The 14,917-nt window shown below is 43.6% G+C and overlaps 1 protein-coding gene across 2 annotated transcripts in view; it reads left to right on the forward strand.

Annotated features, from left to right (window-relative positions):
* SPC24 (SPC24 component of NDC80 kinetochore complex) overlaps positions 1-14,917 on the forward strand; it is a 95,775-nt gene that overhangs the window by 61,235 nt on the left and 19,623 nt on the right. The window lies entirely within an intron of this gene.

Raw genomic sequence — 14,917 nt, forward strand, 5'->3', positions numbered from 1 at the left:
CAGAGGCTTTTAATCGCATGACTTTCTTTGTAGAAACATACGTAAATAAACTCTTTCATTGCAGTGGTAGAAACGTGATTTAAGTGTGTGTTTTGGGTACAAATAAACTCAGTGATTTGCCAGTGCAACATTACTTGTAATTCTGATTTACTTTCAAAATATTTGCTTAAAAAAAGGATTTACATTGGTTTTATGTTTCAGCTTTCTGACATGCACTCACATAAAGCCTCTATGAAATGCACACAAGAGTTTAATTTTAAATCTCCCCTTGACGTATTATTTTATCATAAAGCAAACACAAGGAGACGATGGTCGGAGCGCTGAAACTGTTTAGACACTCACCCCCAGACGCAGATCTGGGTTGAATCCATCATCATTCTTCGCCACCTCTGTTCAGACCCAGCTATATGCAAATTAGACTTGACCCTGTGCCTCATGGGAACAGTCCAGCCTGAACTGCCAAGCCAGGTCTTCCCTGAACTGGAAACAAGCATCCTGGGACCGGTTTCTGGGTAACACCCTTCATCGGCCAGGCAAGCTTGGATCCAGTGGCTAAGTGACCAAGGGACCCACGTTTGGTCATACCATGCCCACAGGGTATTTTCCAGTCCTGAGAGGACCTGGCCTGGCAGTTCAGGCTGGAGTGTTCCCATTGGGCACAGGGTCAAGACTGATTTGCATATGACTGGGTTCAAACTGGAATGGCATGGTGAGCAAAAAGACGATGGACTTAGGCCCAGATCTCTCTACTAGGGTGAATGTATGACATTGTTCTGCATTCTGTCCATCAATGGTTGTTTTTGCATTTGTCACCCCGAGTTGGACAGATATGCCCAGATGTGGGTCCTGTGCTCTCCATGCCACTGGAGTCAAGCTATCGTGGCTGATGAGGGTTGAAACCCCGAAACTGGTCCTATGGTGCTTGTTTCCAGTCGTGGGAGGACCTGGCCTGGAAGTTCGGGCTGGACTGTTCCCTTTGGGCACAGAGTCAAGACTGATTTGCTTATGGCTGGATTCACTCTGGAATGGCATGGTGTGCAAAAAGCTATGGATTTAGGCCCAGATCGCTGTACTGGGGTGAATGTATGACATTGGTCCGCATTCTGTCCATCAATTGTTGTTTTTGTATTATTTTATCATGCCTGTGCGCTTGATTATCAATTGTCACATCCATCAAATTAAAGGCTGACCATCACATGGAAACTACAGTTACTATGTTATATTTACCAGCATACGTTCCCTTTATATACCTTTTATTAATCTTTCGCGTGATGGAACAAGAAATATAGAGTAGAAACAAGCATACTCGGTAGGAACATATACATTGTTCCATGCATGCAGGGAGACCACAATAACAAAAAACAATTGCTTACTGTTAGTCCTGGCATCCTTGGTGTGGTTTCCTTTGTCTTTTGCCTTTATCTCCTATATTTTTTACTGTTATGCTGGACTCCGTTTTTGCTGGTTTAGGAGCTCTACGCACTTTACACTGCTGATCTGTGCAAAAGTGCAAGTGCTACCTGTGTAAATTGTAATTCTGATTGGTTTTCAATTATTGGCATATTTGATTTACTCATACGTCCCTAGTAAAGGACACTTGGTGTGTCCAGGGCCTGCAAATCAAATGCTCCTAGTGGGCATGCAGCACTAATCGTGCCACCCACAGGAGTAGCCCTGTAAACTTGTCTCAGGCCTGACATTGTAGTGCCTGTGAGTTCAGTTTTAAACTGTCATGTCGACCTGGCAAGTACACCCACTTGTAGGCCCTAACCTTCCCTTTTACTACATGTAAGGCCCAAGGTAGGCCCAAGGTACCCCAATGGGCAGGGTGCAGTGCACGTGAAAGGTAGGACATGTACTGGTGTATTTTACATGTACTGATAGTGAAATACGCCCAATTACGTTATACACTATTGTAAGGACAAGCTCTCCCATAGGTTATCATTAGAGCTGCCTTGTAACATTTTACAAGTATAACTTTAAATTGGAAAGAGATGAAGATTTGGAGTTTGGGTTCCCTGAACTCCAAATTTAAAAACACATCTTTCTGCGGAGATGGTTTTTAAATTGTGTGTCTTAAGATGCCACTTTTAGAAAGGACTTTTGGCTTATGGATGCAACAGCCATGGGGTACATAACGATGATTGGTGATGTTGACAATTGTTTTTATGATCCTGTCTACCCTCCCTATTCGAGAGATTTTTGTTGTTATTATTATTGTTTTCAGTTCACTTCAGTTCTTAGCCCTGATGTTAACCTTCAAATGTAATTGGTTCGAAACACGTTGAACCATTCGCAACCGAAAGTGCATGAGAGTAGTAGAACGCTGGTGGATGACATTGATAAACTACAGAGCCACTCCCTTGTTCTTAAGCAGCTTGGCACTGGGCGGTTGAGTATGCCCATTTATGAGGAATTGATTAGTTAGAAGCTGTAGAAAACAAACAAAAAAAAATCCTTTTGGGCTATAAAATTCACAAATGTTGAATTTAGCAATAAATGTTGGTTGTGTTAATATTGTTTGCAACTGTATTTGATTTGTAAATGTATGTGGTTTTGCAATGATTTATTTTTTAATTGTTTGGTGGGTGTTTTTTGTTGGGTGGGGTGGGTGACAGTGTGATGTAATGTGGAGATGGTTGCATTATATGTTTTGTGTATTTCAATGTATATGGTATTTATTACTATGGTGCTTAAATTATTGCAAAGAAAAAAAGAATAAATTAAAAAGGATCACTGTTATTAAATAAAGTGACCATGAACAAAAGTTGAGGTTCGCAGTTTGAGTCAACATTGGCATCTTGGCGTTTTGGTAGTACTTTTAGAAAGTGGCCATTTTTTTGTTTTACCATCCTGTGCCACTGCCTGCCTGTGGAATCCATGTCTGGTTTCAATTGACAGTTGGGGCATTTGTGCACTAACTCTAGACAGTCACACAAAGGGAGCTGAGGTGTGCCCTGCATATCCTGATTGACATCACCAGGCTGATTGGCTTTTCTGAGCTAAAGTGGTGGGAGGAGTTGCACTGACACCTGAATAGGGCTGTGTCAGTCCTCTCACAATGCTGTGTCTACCCCCCTGTAGTATGTCTGGAGCCAGGTCAGGGCAAGGCAGGATCTGTGCACTAAAAAGACTATCTTTGTTTGCCTACTTCAAAGGCCAAAAGAGGTAGAAGTATTGGACCTAAAACCTCAATCTTTTAGAACACTTCTAGATCAACAGGACCCTGCCAAGAAGACTTGTCAGGAGGAGTACTGCCCCATTGCTGTGTGTTGGTTTGTTGGGTTGGCCTGCAGTTGCTGCTTCTGTCTGTGGAAAGGACTGGACTTTTACTTTGCTGTATCCTACTTGAGAAGATTCTCCAAGGGCTTTAAGAGCTTGCCTCCTGTTAAGAAGTCTCAGTGATGCAAAGACTTCACCTGCAGGATGCTTGAACTCCACTGCTGGGAGTTCTGACCTGCCTTGTAGTGCCAGTTCCAGTTCTGGGCCCTTGGAGCTTGTTCCTGCTGCAAAAAGCATCAAGAAGACCTCAAAATCAACGCATTGCCCTTCCAGCACCTGTTTTTCTGACACAGCACCGATGTATAGGAGAATTTTTCACGCACCGCCACAGTGCAGACAAAGAAACTCCCGCAGCCCAAGTTCAGCTAATTGTGTCTCTGTGGTCTGAGACTCCCGCACTGACTCCGACGCAGGGCCTGCTGTGTGGCTGAAAGAATCAACTCATCGTGGGACCGCGGCTGAAGAAATCTACCTTTTTATCACTTGCGGATTTCCACGCATCGCACCTACGTTACAAGTTTTTGTCCGCATCACCCACAGACCAGAACCACCGCATCACTTCTTCCTACAGTCCTGATTCAACGCAACACTTCTCCAGTGTGTAGCAGATCTGACTCGGAACCGACGCATCGCTGTGTTTTCTAAAGCTTCCCTCCTCTCCAGCTGTTTAGCCTTGTGGATTTTGAGTTACTTTGTGTAAAATCGCCACATCCATAGAGTTCTATGGACCAAATTGCTTGAAGACTTTTAATAGTCATATTTTGAATTGTGTATGTTGAATTTTTGACCTTTTGGTCTTGTTTAATATAGCAATTGGGAAAAGGCGGGTGCATGTCCCACCTTACCCAGGAAATGTATCTGCCCACGGCCTACGGCTTGCGGTTACGAACAGGGGCGCCATCTGTTCGGGGACATGTCACCATCTGTTTTTAATTAGCGCGTTCGCCGCGCTGCCGTGCTCACTCACCCCCGCTTCTCTCTCGCGCCATTCTTTTTAACCAACCCTCCCTTCACATGCCACACGCACAGCCCTGCTAATGCTCTGTTTGCAATGAGAAACTTGTGCATTCGCTGTCATGCTAGGCCCATTGCTGTTGACTTGTAGAAGGAGGAAGGCAGCAGAATCGTGTTTTGACAGTGGCGGCCGAGGCAGAGGTAGCGAGGCCTCTGCTTACACACACAGCTCCTGATTTTCTCTATTGTGCTCGCTTTCTGATTTGGTACTGGCATTATATAATGCAATCTTAACTTTAAGGCAAGCACCCTATTAATCTTATGTTTGACCTCACAATCGCAGGTTCGAACCCCAGCGCATCTGCTCAGCCTTTCATCTTACAAGAGGCCGATGGACTAATTAACATTCATTTGGTTGGCAATAAACATCTGTTACTTTGCACCAAGTTGCAGCATACTTCAGCCCCGCCTTCACTTGCACACTGGGATAACTCACTTTCGCCTCCTTTCAATTCGGCTCCTGATTTTCTATACTGTGCTTGCTCTCTGATTTGGAACTGGCATTATATAATAGGAGCCAGCGGCGGCGGCGGCCAGGCTACCATCTGTTTTGTGTCCGGTTTCGTTTCCAGATCTTGCCGCTTTCATTAGAAGGCTCGTCCCCTCCACCCCACCTCCACAAGAGTGCGCTTTCATTTTCTCTAAAACACAAAGGAACAGAAACGAAATCAATTACGGTGACATCTTACTTTTCAGCGGAATTGTCAGCACCATCTAATGAGCGGGCCTTGGCCAACAAGCCTACCCTGGAAGGCAACAAGCCACTGCTACAGTAGTTAAAGCTCCTGTCTTGGGGAGGAAGGGAACGATCCTCGTGGGGTTTCAGTGAATAGCTACATTGTGATACTTAACCATTTGTCGTCCGGCTGATCATGCTTCTGGTTAAACAAAACAGAAGAACGTTAGCAATCGGCATTTTACCCTAACTGTTGTGGAGAAAAAACAAACATCTACAGCAGGTAGGCACAGCGTAACTCTACAGAGTGCATCCTTTCGCTCCCCCACCTCAGAAATCTGCAAGCACTTCTCCTTTCATTCCTTTTTATTTTTCCCATTATGTAGCGCGAATGAAGGTATCAAAGCACTTTACATAAGTACTAGTTCCATTACAGAAATCTGCCCAGTGGGTGATAATATGCTGCATGGTTAAACACTTATAAGGTCCCAAAGGTGAAACATATTGGCTATGCCAATGCTTGTTCTAAACTGGTGTGGTGTCCAATTGTAGTGTTTTCACTGTGTTACTGTGTGTTCTGTACAAATACTTTACACGTTGCCTCGGAGATAAGCCTGACTGCTCATTCCAAGCTACCAAGGCTGTGAGCAGGGGTTATCTGGGTGTGTAACTCCCTTATCCTGCCTAGAAGGAAGGGTCCCTACTTGGACAGGGTGTATACTACGGCCATCTAGCGACCCCCATTTCTAACACTTGCATTATGCCATCTAATGTAAATACAATTATTACATGATGCCATTTGTAAACAGAGAACCATTGTGAAGATGTTGCTTCTCTATGTCAATGCATGTCTGTTGCGCTGCTTTCAGTGATCCGGCCCCAGGAGGGATGAGGGCATATTACATCTCCGCTGGTGATGCTGTGAGGAGGGCAAAGCAGTACAAAAGTGGGTGGTGATGGACGGAGCATCAGAACCAATCAAACACTCACACCCAGTCAACAGATCTGGGTTTAATCCATCACCGTTCTTTAGCCCACTCTGCCACCCCAGTTCAGACATGGCCATATGCAAATCAGTGTGAGCAGGGTATGCTTTCTAGGACCGGTTCGCCATAAGTTGGCAGGGTATGCTCAGACGTTGAGTCCCTTGCTCACTTTGCCACTGGATTCAAGCAAGCCTGGCTGAAGACGGCTGAAATGCCAGAAACCTGTCCTAGGAAGCTTGTTTCCGGTCCAGGAAAGGCATGGCTTGGCAGTTCGGGCAGGACTGTTCCCATGAGGCACAGGGTCAGACTGATTTGCATATGGCCATGTCTGAACTGGGGTGGCAGAGTGGGCTAAAGAACGGTGATGGATCAAACCCAGATCTGTTGACTGGGTGTGAGTGTTTGATTGGTTCTGATGCTCCGTCCATCACCACCCCCTTTTGTACCGCTGTGAGGAGGGCAGGCATCATCTGGCACAGAGTGTGCATGGCTGCGCTAATGTGCCATTAGCAATGACAATGCCTATAGCCATCTGGTGAAATGGAAAGTTTCTGAAACTGACATATTTCATGTGTTTTGTAAAGTAAATAACTATGTCTGTCATCACTCCCTAGTAAAGTGGACTCTCACTGTTAGTTATTATGCAGTGTTTGTGTTCAAGAGATTCTTTGTTTCCCTTGTAGGGCGATGGATAGTCAGTTCCTAAATTTCGACATGTGTCCGCTGAGAGAAGTCGTGCCCTTCATACTTACGAATTAGGAGGGTTTAGTTTGGGGTTGGCATTGAGCGTAGTGTCAAAGGATTTCTAGAACCCAACCCTTCCCTGCTTTGAACATGAAGGCCCAAGCTACGGTAACCTAATTCAATCCAGTAACCAAATTCAGTCCACTAACCACTTATTAAAAAATAGCAAAGTCTCTGTAGAGTGGCAGCAATCTTCTAACAGGACAAACCAGATCAGAATAAGTATTTTTATATTTTCATATGACTTTCATTTATGGTGAGTACAATTTTACACAGTTTTAGCTTGGCCCTTGTTAATACACATTTTACTGGGCAGAACTGCAGCTGCACAACTTAGTGCACTCCAGCAGACCTAATTCAGTGAATGCTCCCACAGTATTTGACACTTTAGGCCTGCAGATTTCAGCAGAAGTGCATGTCCTGTAAACATCCCTAATAAGCAATCCTCACTTGTTTTATATAGCTTGGTCCTAAATTCGCCATCGATAATTGCGAAGATGATGCAGCCATCTTAAAGATGACCAGGTCTGGCTCCCTGGGCAATCTTTGTTCTGTGTCTTTCTTACAGACGTGCTCAGACACTTACGTCTATCTTGGCTAACATTTTCAACTTGTTCCGTTCCGCCAAACCAGTTCACACCCCACACCAAGACTGAAAGAAAATTGTTAGCACATCACTTGGATGTATCAAACGCCTGTAACTCAGCTTCTGCTGGTGGACGCACTGAGACAGTTCTTGCCCTTGCATTTCTCTTGATGAGTTAAGATGTATCCTAGATCAAAGGGACCCCATCAAGCTGAAGCTAGTTTTCAGGGTCCAGGCCTTGCATGGTTTTCTATCTTTCCCAAAGTGGACCCTAACAGTATAGCTTCCATCCATTTCACTCTGCACCTTTGCCAGTCAACTGTGGTGTCCTACAGGGATAATCCCTCTCTCTGATATTATTTAACATCTATGTTCATCCACTGGTCCAATTTATCAGATAGTTTGACTCACTTGCTAGTTCCTACGCTGAGGAACCGCTGTCGATTGTGCTTCTCAACAGTCAGGTTCCGCAATCTGTAGCTAAAGTGACCAGCTACTTTTCAAAAGTCCATTTTTGGATGGAATTTAACTTTTTCAAACTAAATGCCAATATATCTGAATCTGTTATATGTTACTATAATCTCTGGCCTACATCTGTTGTAGATGACCCCTCTTCTGCAACCTATGCCTAATTTCATGGGGTCATGCTTGACAGGCATCCTTTCAAGCTCAGATTAAAGTGGGATCCTTTTTAGGTCTCGCCTGAGCCAGCGCTTTAGTGCCGCTCTGGCGAGAGCTTTAGTAAGCGGGGATTTGGAAGTGCAGACTAGTGCTTTTCAGGCCTCCAAATACAGTGCATGTGCACCGGGCGCACGCACCATTTGTCAGCCAGCCTGATCACTTTCGCGGCCACTGAGAACATCAAAGTGGCTGCGAAAGTGCACACCATTTGCCAGCCTGCGTGCCTCTCTCTGCCTACCCCCCTCCCTTATCCCACTTCCTGCTTGTTATCAGATGGTCTCAGAGGCGGTGTTTTGCCTAAAGGTTACGTGATTGCAAACGCACCCTTGATATACTCCACCTTCCTTCCCGGTGAGCACGGCTGCTTCGTCCACGAGATTGGTTTCCTCTCGCGATTCAGAGCTAAGCTTTGCTTCTTTGTCTCTGTTGTGTCAGCAGCGTCTCGTTTTTGTTTCGTTTGAAGTTCTTCAGCTAGGAAGGTGCGAATGCGTTTTCGCTTCAAAGACTTCAGCAAGAGCAGGGCGCGGCTTCACAGTTGTTTGTGTGTAAATACGCAGTAATTACTATTGGGGACGTGGCACGTGGGAACCCGGCTAATCCTCACTGTAGCAGCTGCAGGTGAGTGCTCTGAACATGAAAAGAAAGGCTGCTTAATTATCAAATGGGCGCACTGATTCAAATCCCCGTGGTCTTACCAGCAGGCCGGTGCTTCCATGCAGTGTATCTGTGGGCTTTCCCATTGGCCCCTGCAAATGCTCTCTGTTTGCCCTTTGCGCTGGCTTCCTATTGGCTACCGTGAAAGGCAGCGGCGGCTGGAGACTTTTAAAAGTGGTGTTGCACGTGCAGCACATAAAAAGTTAAAACATTTCCTAAAGTGCAGACATGTTTATATTTGCATTGCAGAGTTGATCCCGGCACATTCTTTTTATAAGCATGTTTTTATTTATATAGCATAAGCACCGATCGCCCTTGCAATGCATATATAACTTTATTTAAAATAAATAAACATAAAGAACAAGCATTGGCATAGCAATAGGTCTCGCTTTTGGGACCTTATATCTATTTAGTTATGCAGCACAATATCCTTACTGCAACAATATTAACTGTTGCATGGCTAAACACTTATATGGTTCCAAAGGAGACCTATTGGCTATGCAAATGCTTGTTCTTTTCTTCTCTTTTTTATTTTTTATTTCTTACTTATGGGAGCTCCATTGAAGACAAATGAAATGGCTGGGGCAAATAATGGCTAGTATAAGTCTTGTGCTTCAATTTATGTCTTTCTGTTTCTCATTTTTTAATTTAGAAGGTAGAATGTTCCAATAGCCCTTCTGCCTCGGTCTACACCAATTATTAAAGACCCTGCGTCTTGAGCCTGTAGCTCTTGTTCAGGGCCTTTAACAACTGGTTTAGCCCTCTGCAGCGGGCTATATTCTTCCATTATTACTTCACAATCTCTACACTTCAAGTATCCTCTTTCCCAAATTGATTGTTATAATACCATTTACCTTAACCCACAATTCTTTGAGGTTTGCTTTAAAACATTGGCATAGCCTAAAAAATCTCGCAGGCAAAAATTACAGCTAAACACTCTTTGCAGCATGTAAAGAAACAGATTTAGTGGGTTAACAGGCCTGCTGCAGAACTGTGAGTGCAGACTAACATTTAGTTTTGAATTCGGATTATTCTGAAGTTACTATTTAACGTATGCTACCCAACTCTTTTATCAGATTTCTCCAGGATTTCCAGGAGATAGACTGTTTTTTTGTGTGTTTTTATTTTATTTTAGGGCAAACTGAATTTGAAAGGTAAAACTGCAAAAACCACACTGTTGAAAGGGTAGGCCGTATGTTTTAGACGGGCCCGGTTCTGTCTCCAGCAGCCAGATTAACGAACAAAGATGTGACAGCAAGCACTGCAAAATGCACACTTTACTGTTTGTCATATGTCCTGCAGGCCTATAAAGAATTACTTCTCTTTACTGCATGGAAGACTACATACACACAGTGTGTGCTTTCAAACTGTGTGTGAAATAAAGATTTTTACCATCTGCCTAGAAGGCGTGAGGGTGCAACTGAAAGGTAGTACCTGTACGCTGAGTTACATTTTTGCTTCAAGACTTTTAAAACATGCAGAACAAGCTTCCATCTACGATACATGAGAGGAGGTTTCCTTCCTGAAAAGGGATATTATTGGTGTTATTAGCAAAGACAAGGAATTCTATCTTGGTTGCATTGAGCCTCAGATAGGTGCTGTAGATCCAGGGCTGGATGATGTACAAGCAGTGTTTGAGGTGTTGGATGGCTGAAGCAGATGAGCCTTTCAAGTAGGGTTGTTTATTATCAGCATATTGGTGGATTTTGATGCTGCTATAGGCGAATCTGGCTCCATGTTAAGGTTGAGGATGACAGGAGACAATACGGACCCTGGGGGCCTTTACACGTGAAAGGGATCTTTTGTGATCTGTAGGTGCCCATGTGAACAAACTGGTTTTGGTTGAAAAGGTAGGAGGAGACACAGTGAAGGGCATTGCCAGTGAATCACATTCAAGACTTAAGGGTGTGTATGAGGGTGGGGATAGTCAACTGTGTCAAAGGCAGCGTACAGGTTCAGCAGTATCAGGAGGCAGGGACCATCTTCATCAGTGGTCAAGGTGGAATCTTCTGCGATGTTTAAGATATTGGTGTCCGTGCTGCAGTGTGATCTGAAGGCAGACTGGCAGTCTTGCAGAAGATGATTAACATTTATGTGATCTTGGAGTTCACCAAAGACTTCTTTTTCAAGGATCTTGCAGATGAATAGTAGGTGAGTGATGGGCTGATAGTTGGCAAGGTCATCAGGATGTAGTGTAGGTTTCTTGGGAGTGGAAGGATCCGGTCTGTCTTGAGAGCATCACCACAGAGAGCTTTGATGTAAGATGATGGTATGGCATCCTATTTGCAAGAAGTGTCTTTGAGGGAGTTGAGTATGTCAGCCAGATTGAGGAGGGATAGGGCTCTGAAGGCTGGCCATTGCGGGTTCTAGGGGGAAGGGTGAATCTAAAAAATGATCCAGGCTTGGTATCATCGAGTCTGATTTTCTTGTGGTCTTTTTTTATTTTTTATTTAACTAAAGAAGAGGTTAATGGCCTAGCACAATTCTGTACAGTGAGCAGATCCAATAGGATGCCTGATGCAGTGTTTGATTATCTTGAACATCGTTCAGCTTCTGTTGGTGGTTCCATGGATGGTATAGTACTTTGCTTTGGATGATGTGATGAGCTGTCTGCATATTGCAGAGGGGGACCTTAGTATGCTATGTGCTATTGAAGGCTCTAGTCTGGTACTGGAAAATTAAATTGATACTGAGGCAGCAGATTAGGATTTTTTGAGAGCAGACGAAAATAAATTCGCTAAAAGTAACCGAAAATGAAGGAGCCCTTACAAATATGCAACTGTGTATACAGTTCCTAGGAGCTGCAGTTGTAAAATTGACTATGAGGCTTGGATTTCTAAAGTATAGAGTGGAGGGCTATCTCCCTGAGGAAGTTGAAGGCTAGCAGCTACAATTGTTTTTAGAGGACTGGTCGTGTAAAGTGGCTGCACGAGAGTCCGCACCAATTTTTTCTCAGTTGAGTGAGCACACAGGATGGCTGAGCATCCCCAGGGCCTACCATGCCTCCTCGGCCACTAGTGACGCACATTTTTAGCTACAGGGACTGCGACATGCTTGTGAGGCAGGCAGAGTAGTCCTTAAGATGTGGAAATTAGCATGGTGCTTCTATTACCTGATTACACTGTGGCAGTCAGCGAAAAGAGTAACTCTTTCCAAAAGGTTAGTATGTGGCTCAGTAAACTCAGCCTCTGAAACATATTACTATTTCTGGATTAATTAAATTTTTTGGATGGCATACCTTTACATTGAGACCATGTAGGCGTGGGAATGGACAAGTCAGTGGGTAACCAACACAGAAAAATAGAAGACTGTGGGCTTCTGACTGTTCAAACTCAGCCCCCTTCCCGTTCTTCATAGCGAAAGATCCAAACCGTACAGGAACCAAAAAAAGGGCTATTTTACTTTCGTTTGGGCGGAGACATTTGTGCCATAGCCATGGGGAAGGATTATTGTTGTGGGGGAGTCTTCTAAATCTGGTTATAGAACACAAAAATAATTGAAAACATGAGAGTGAATTGCATAGAAATTAATGTAATAAACTGGTTGGATGTACAACGAAAAGTCTGTGTGGAATGTGGAAGGACCTACTGAGCTTGCTAGAGGAGTGACTAGTCTACTCAATATGACAGGCAATAGTGCTTCAATCCACATTTTTAGTGGGGTAAAGAACTAGATATAATGCTAGGCAGGAAACCATGTAATGACATCCTCACAAGAACAGACAACTTTGTGATTTCCTCAGGAAGAAGGGAGGCAATGCTGAAATACTTTACAAGGTTGGGAACCATGCGCCACCCGAGCGGTAAAGAGTGCTGGAAGTGGCATAGAGAAACAGTTACCATGATGCACATTCTCTGGTCCTGCCCCAGGTGCAGCCTTTTTGGCAGATGGTGTTTCAAACTTCTGAAGAGATCACAGGGTCCTTATTGGAAGAGCGGCCAAAAGTGATAATTCCTGGTAGGCCAGCTGGAATTTCACTGAAATATGGAGAAAGATCAACTTAATGGATAGGGAGGATTCCTATATGAACACATACGGCCTGCATACCAGGCTCAATATGTTCTTATGCACAACCTTTGCATGCATAGACTACCTAAGAAAAACAATCTCTGATCATAATCCATTATAAAAACGGCCTTGAACTGCAGCTGACATCATACGTGCATCCCCATTTGTCACAGATAGGCTGCAACTACATGAAGCTGCATTCAGGAGGATGTTAAGGGAACCCAGTCTTGCATACTCTATGTGAAACTGATGGAAGCGGAGCATATGGAGTAGTGGGCATTTAAGGTTGTGATTAGAGTGATTTGCTTAAGCACTGAATGTATTTTCTTCATGATCTTACACAGAGAACAGTAGGCATTAGAGATTGCGATGCATGAAGAGGAACAGGTGATATTGGCCCCACACAAAGTGCTCATCTGGATGAAGAAAGGAAAAGGCGCACTAAACTCTTAGAGAGGTTGAAGTATTCAGTGACTAAGAATGTCACCCGGCAACATACTGAAGGTGATGAGGCTGGCCAACAATTAGTGAGACTGGTTAGATCCGGTGCATACCATTTCACAGTTCCTCGTTTGTACAGGTCAATGGAGCTTCAATATGCTCACAGGCAGAAATTCATACTAGCTCTGCCAATTATTATGATGTATTTGCAACCCCGCAAAACTAACTGTGAATTGCTACAGGATTATATTTTCAAAAAAAACCTAAGCGTAACACCTTACCCCAAGATATAAGGTAATCACTCGAAGCGCCCTTAACTCCTTCATGGCTCCTCTTGTCACTAGTAGGGTCAGCATTGGGCAAAACATTGGGGAACTATGCCTCTGCTACAGAATTTTACGCACCTTACATGGACACTTTCGCACCGAGGATACTCGATATGTACATGTAGGAGAAAAGATAAAGGGGGGAGTGAGGGTTACCCTGAACCACAAGAGAGGCTATCCTAGTTACCTTGGCTAAACCTCATTGTGTCTCCATGAACACAAGATTGTTATGGCCATAATCGGTGCTTAAATTAGTAAAATATTCAGTAAGCTTTTAGGTACAAGACTGAGGGAGATCCTGCCTACTCTTGTTCACACAGATCAAAGCTGGTTTATGCCAGCTACGTGCACTTCCACCAACATCTGCAGATTTCACATTTTGGATAAGGCTTTTTATCCTTACTCTATCTAGGGAAGGTTTTGAACTCGATTGGGTGTGTTTTTTCTGACCCAGGGGCTCATTGCATGGGATTTGATGGATACATTCCTGCTTGGATTTGTATGTTTTATAATGAGCCCTCGGTGATAGTTCATAAGGTTGCATGAACAATTGCAGGAATACAAAATGTAGGCGATCCGATTGTTAATAATAATTGACTTAACAGATCTTTACTGCAACCAAAACATATTGTTGGGTCAAATTGAAACTTGCTGCACTGGTAAGAGTGGTGCCACTCATTTGATGGCGTGAAACCTATTCTCCATCTATCCATACAGTACTTCAAGCATTCTTAATGGTGGGTGGTTCAAAGAAACTGGTCACTCAAATTTATAAAGCAGTGTCAGCTGAAAACACAATGGGAGGTAGACACAGGAGGCAGTTATCAGAGTGGGATTGGAAATATTATTCAAACAAAGCTAAGATCTCTGGGTGCTAACATTTAATTTGTAAAAATTATTTCTTTGCACCAGACATTTGACACCCCAGCGACTACACAGAATGTACCTGGACAATTTGGGCGCTTGCTCCAGATGTGGGCATGAAGACGTATTTTCTCACTCATGGTTTAGGATTGGCCTTCCCTCCTATCCTATCGAAACAGAGTGATTGACAAACTTGCTGCTCAAACGTAAGGTGTGCCACAGAGACATATTTATTAGGCTTAATGACACGACCCAAGACTGATGTCAGCAAGAAGGTTCATAGTCTTGACACTGCTGTTTGCTGAGTGATTTTATTACAGTGAACTGGTGTTCCTCTAGAGCCCCAAAAGGTTTGTCTGGAAAAAGGATTTAATAACATGGGCAACAACTGAAATATAAGAGTTTGCAGTAATGTATAGGGAAGGCAGAGGTGCAACAAAGGTTCTGAAATGGAATATATTCTTGATGAAATGACTCCCGAATCAAATAGCATCCTGAGTATCCATGATTCACAATTGTAAGTGATTTATTAATTATGTATATATTGGTATGCCATATAACTACAGTCTCCTAAACGTAACTAAACAAATTGGTATTGTTGGGGACCCATAATACATGAATTGTATGCCCCAGATTGTTATCCCTAAATTTGCTC

Source organism: Triturus cristatus, chromosome 4_2 (assembly GCF_964204655.1).
Source record: "Triturus cristatus chromosome 4_2, aTriCri1.1, whole genome shotgun sequence".
Lineage (NCBI taxonomy): Eukaryota > Metazoa > Chordata > Amphibia > Caudata > Salamandridae > Triturus > Triturus cristatus.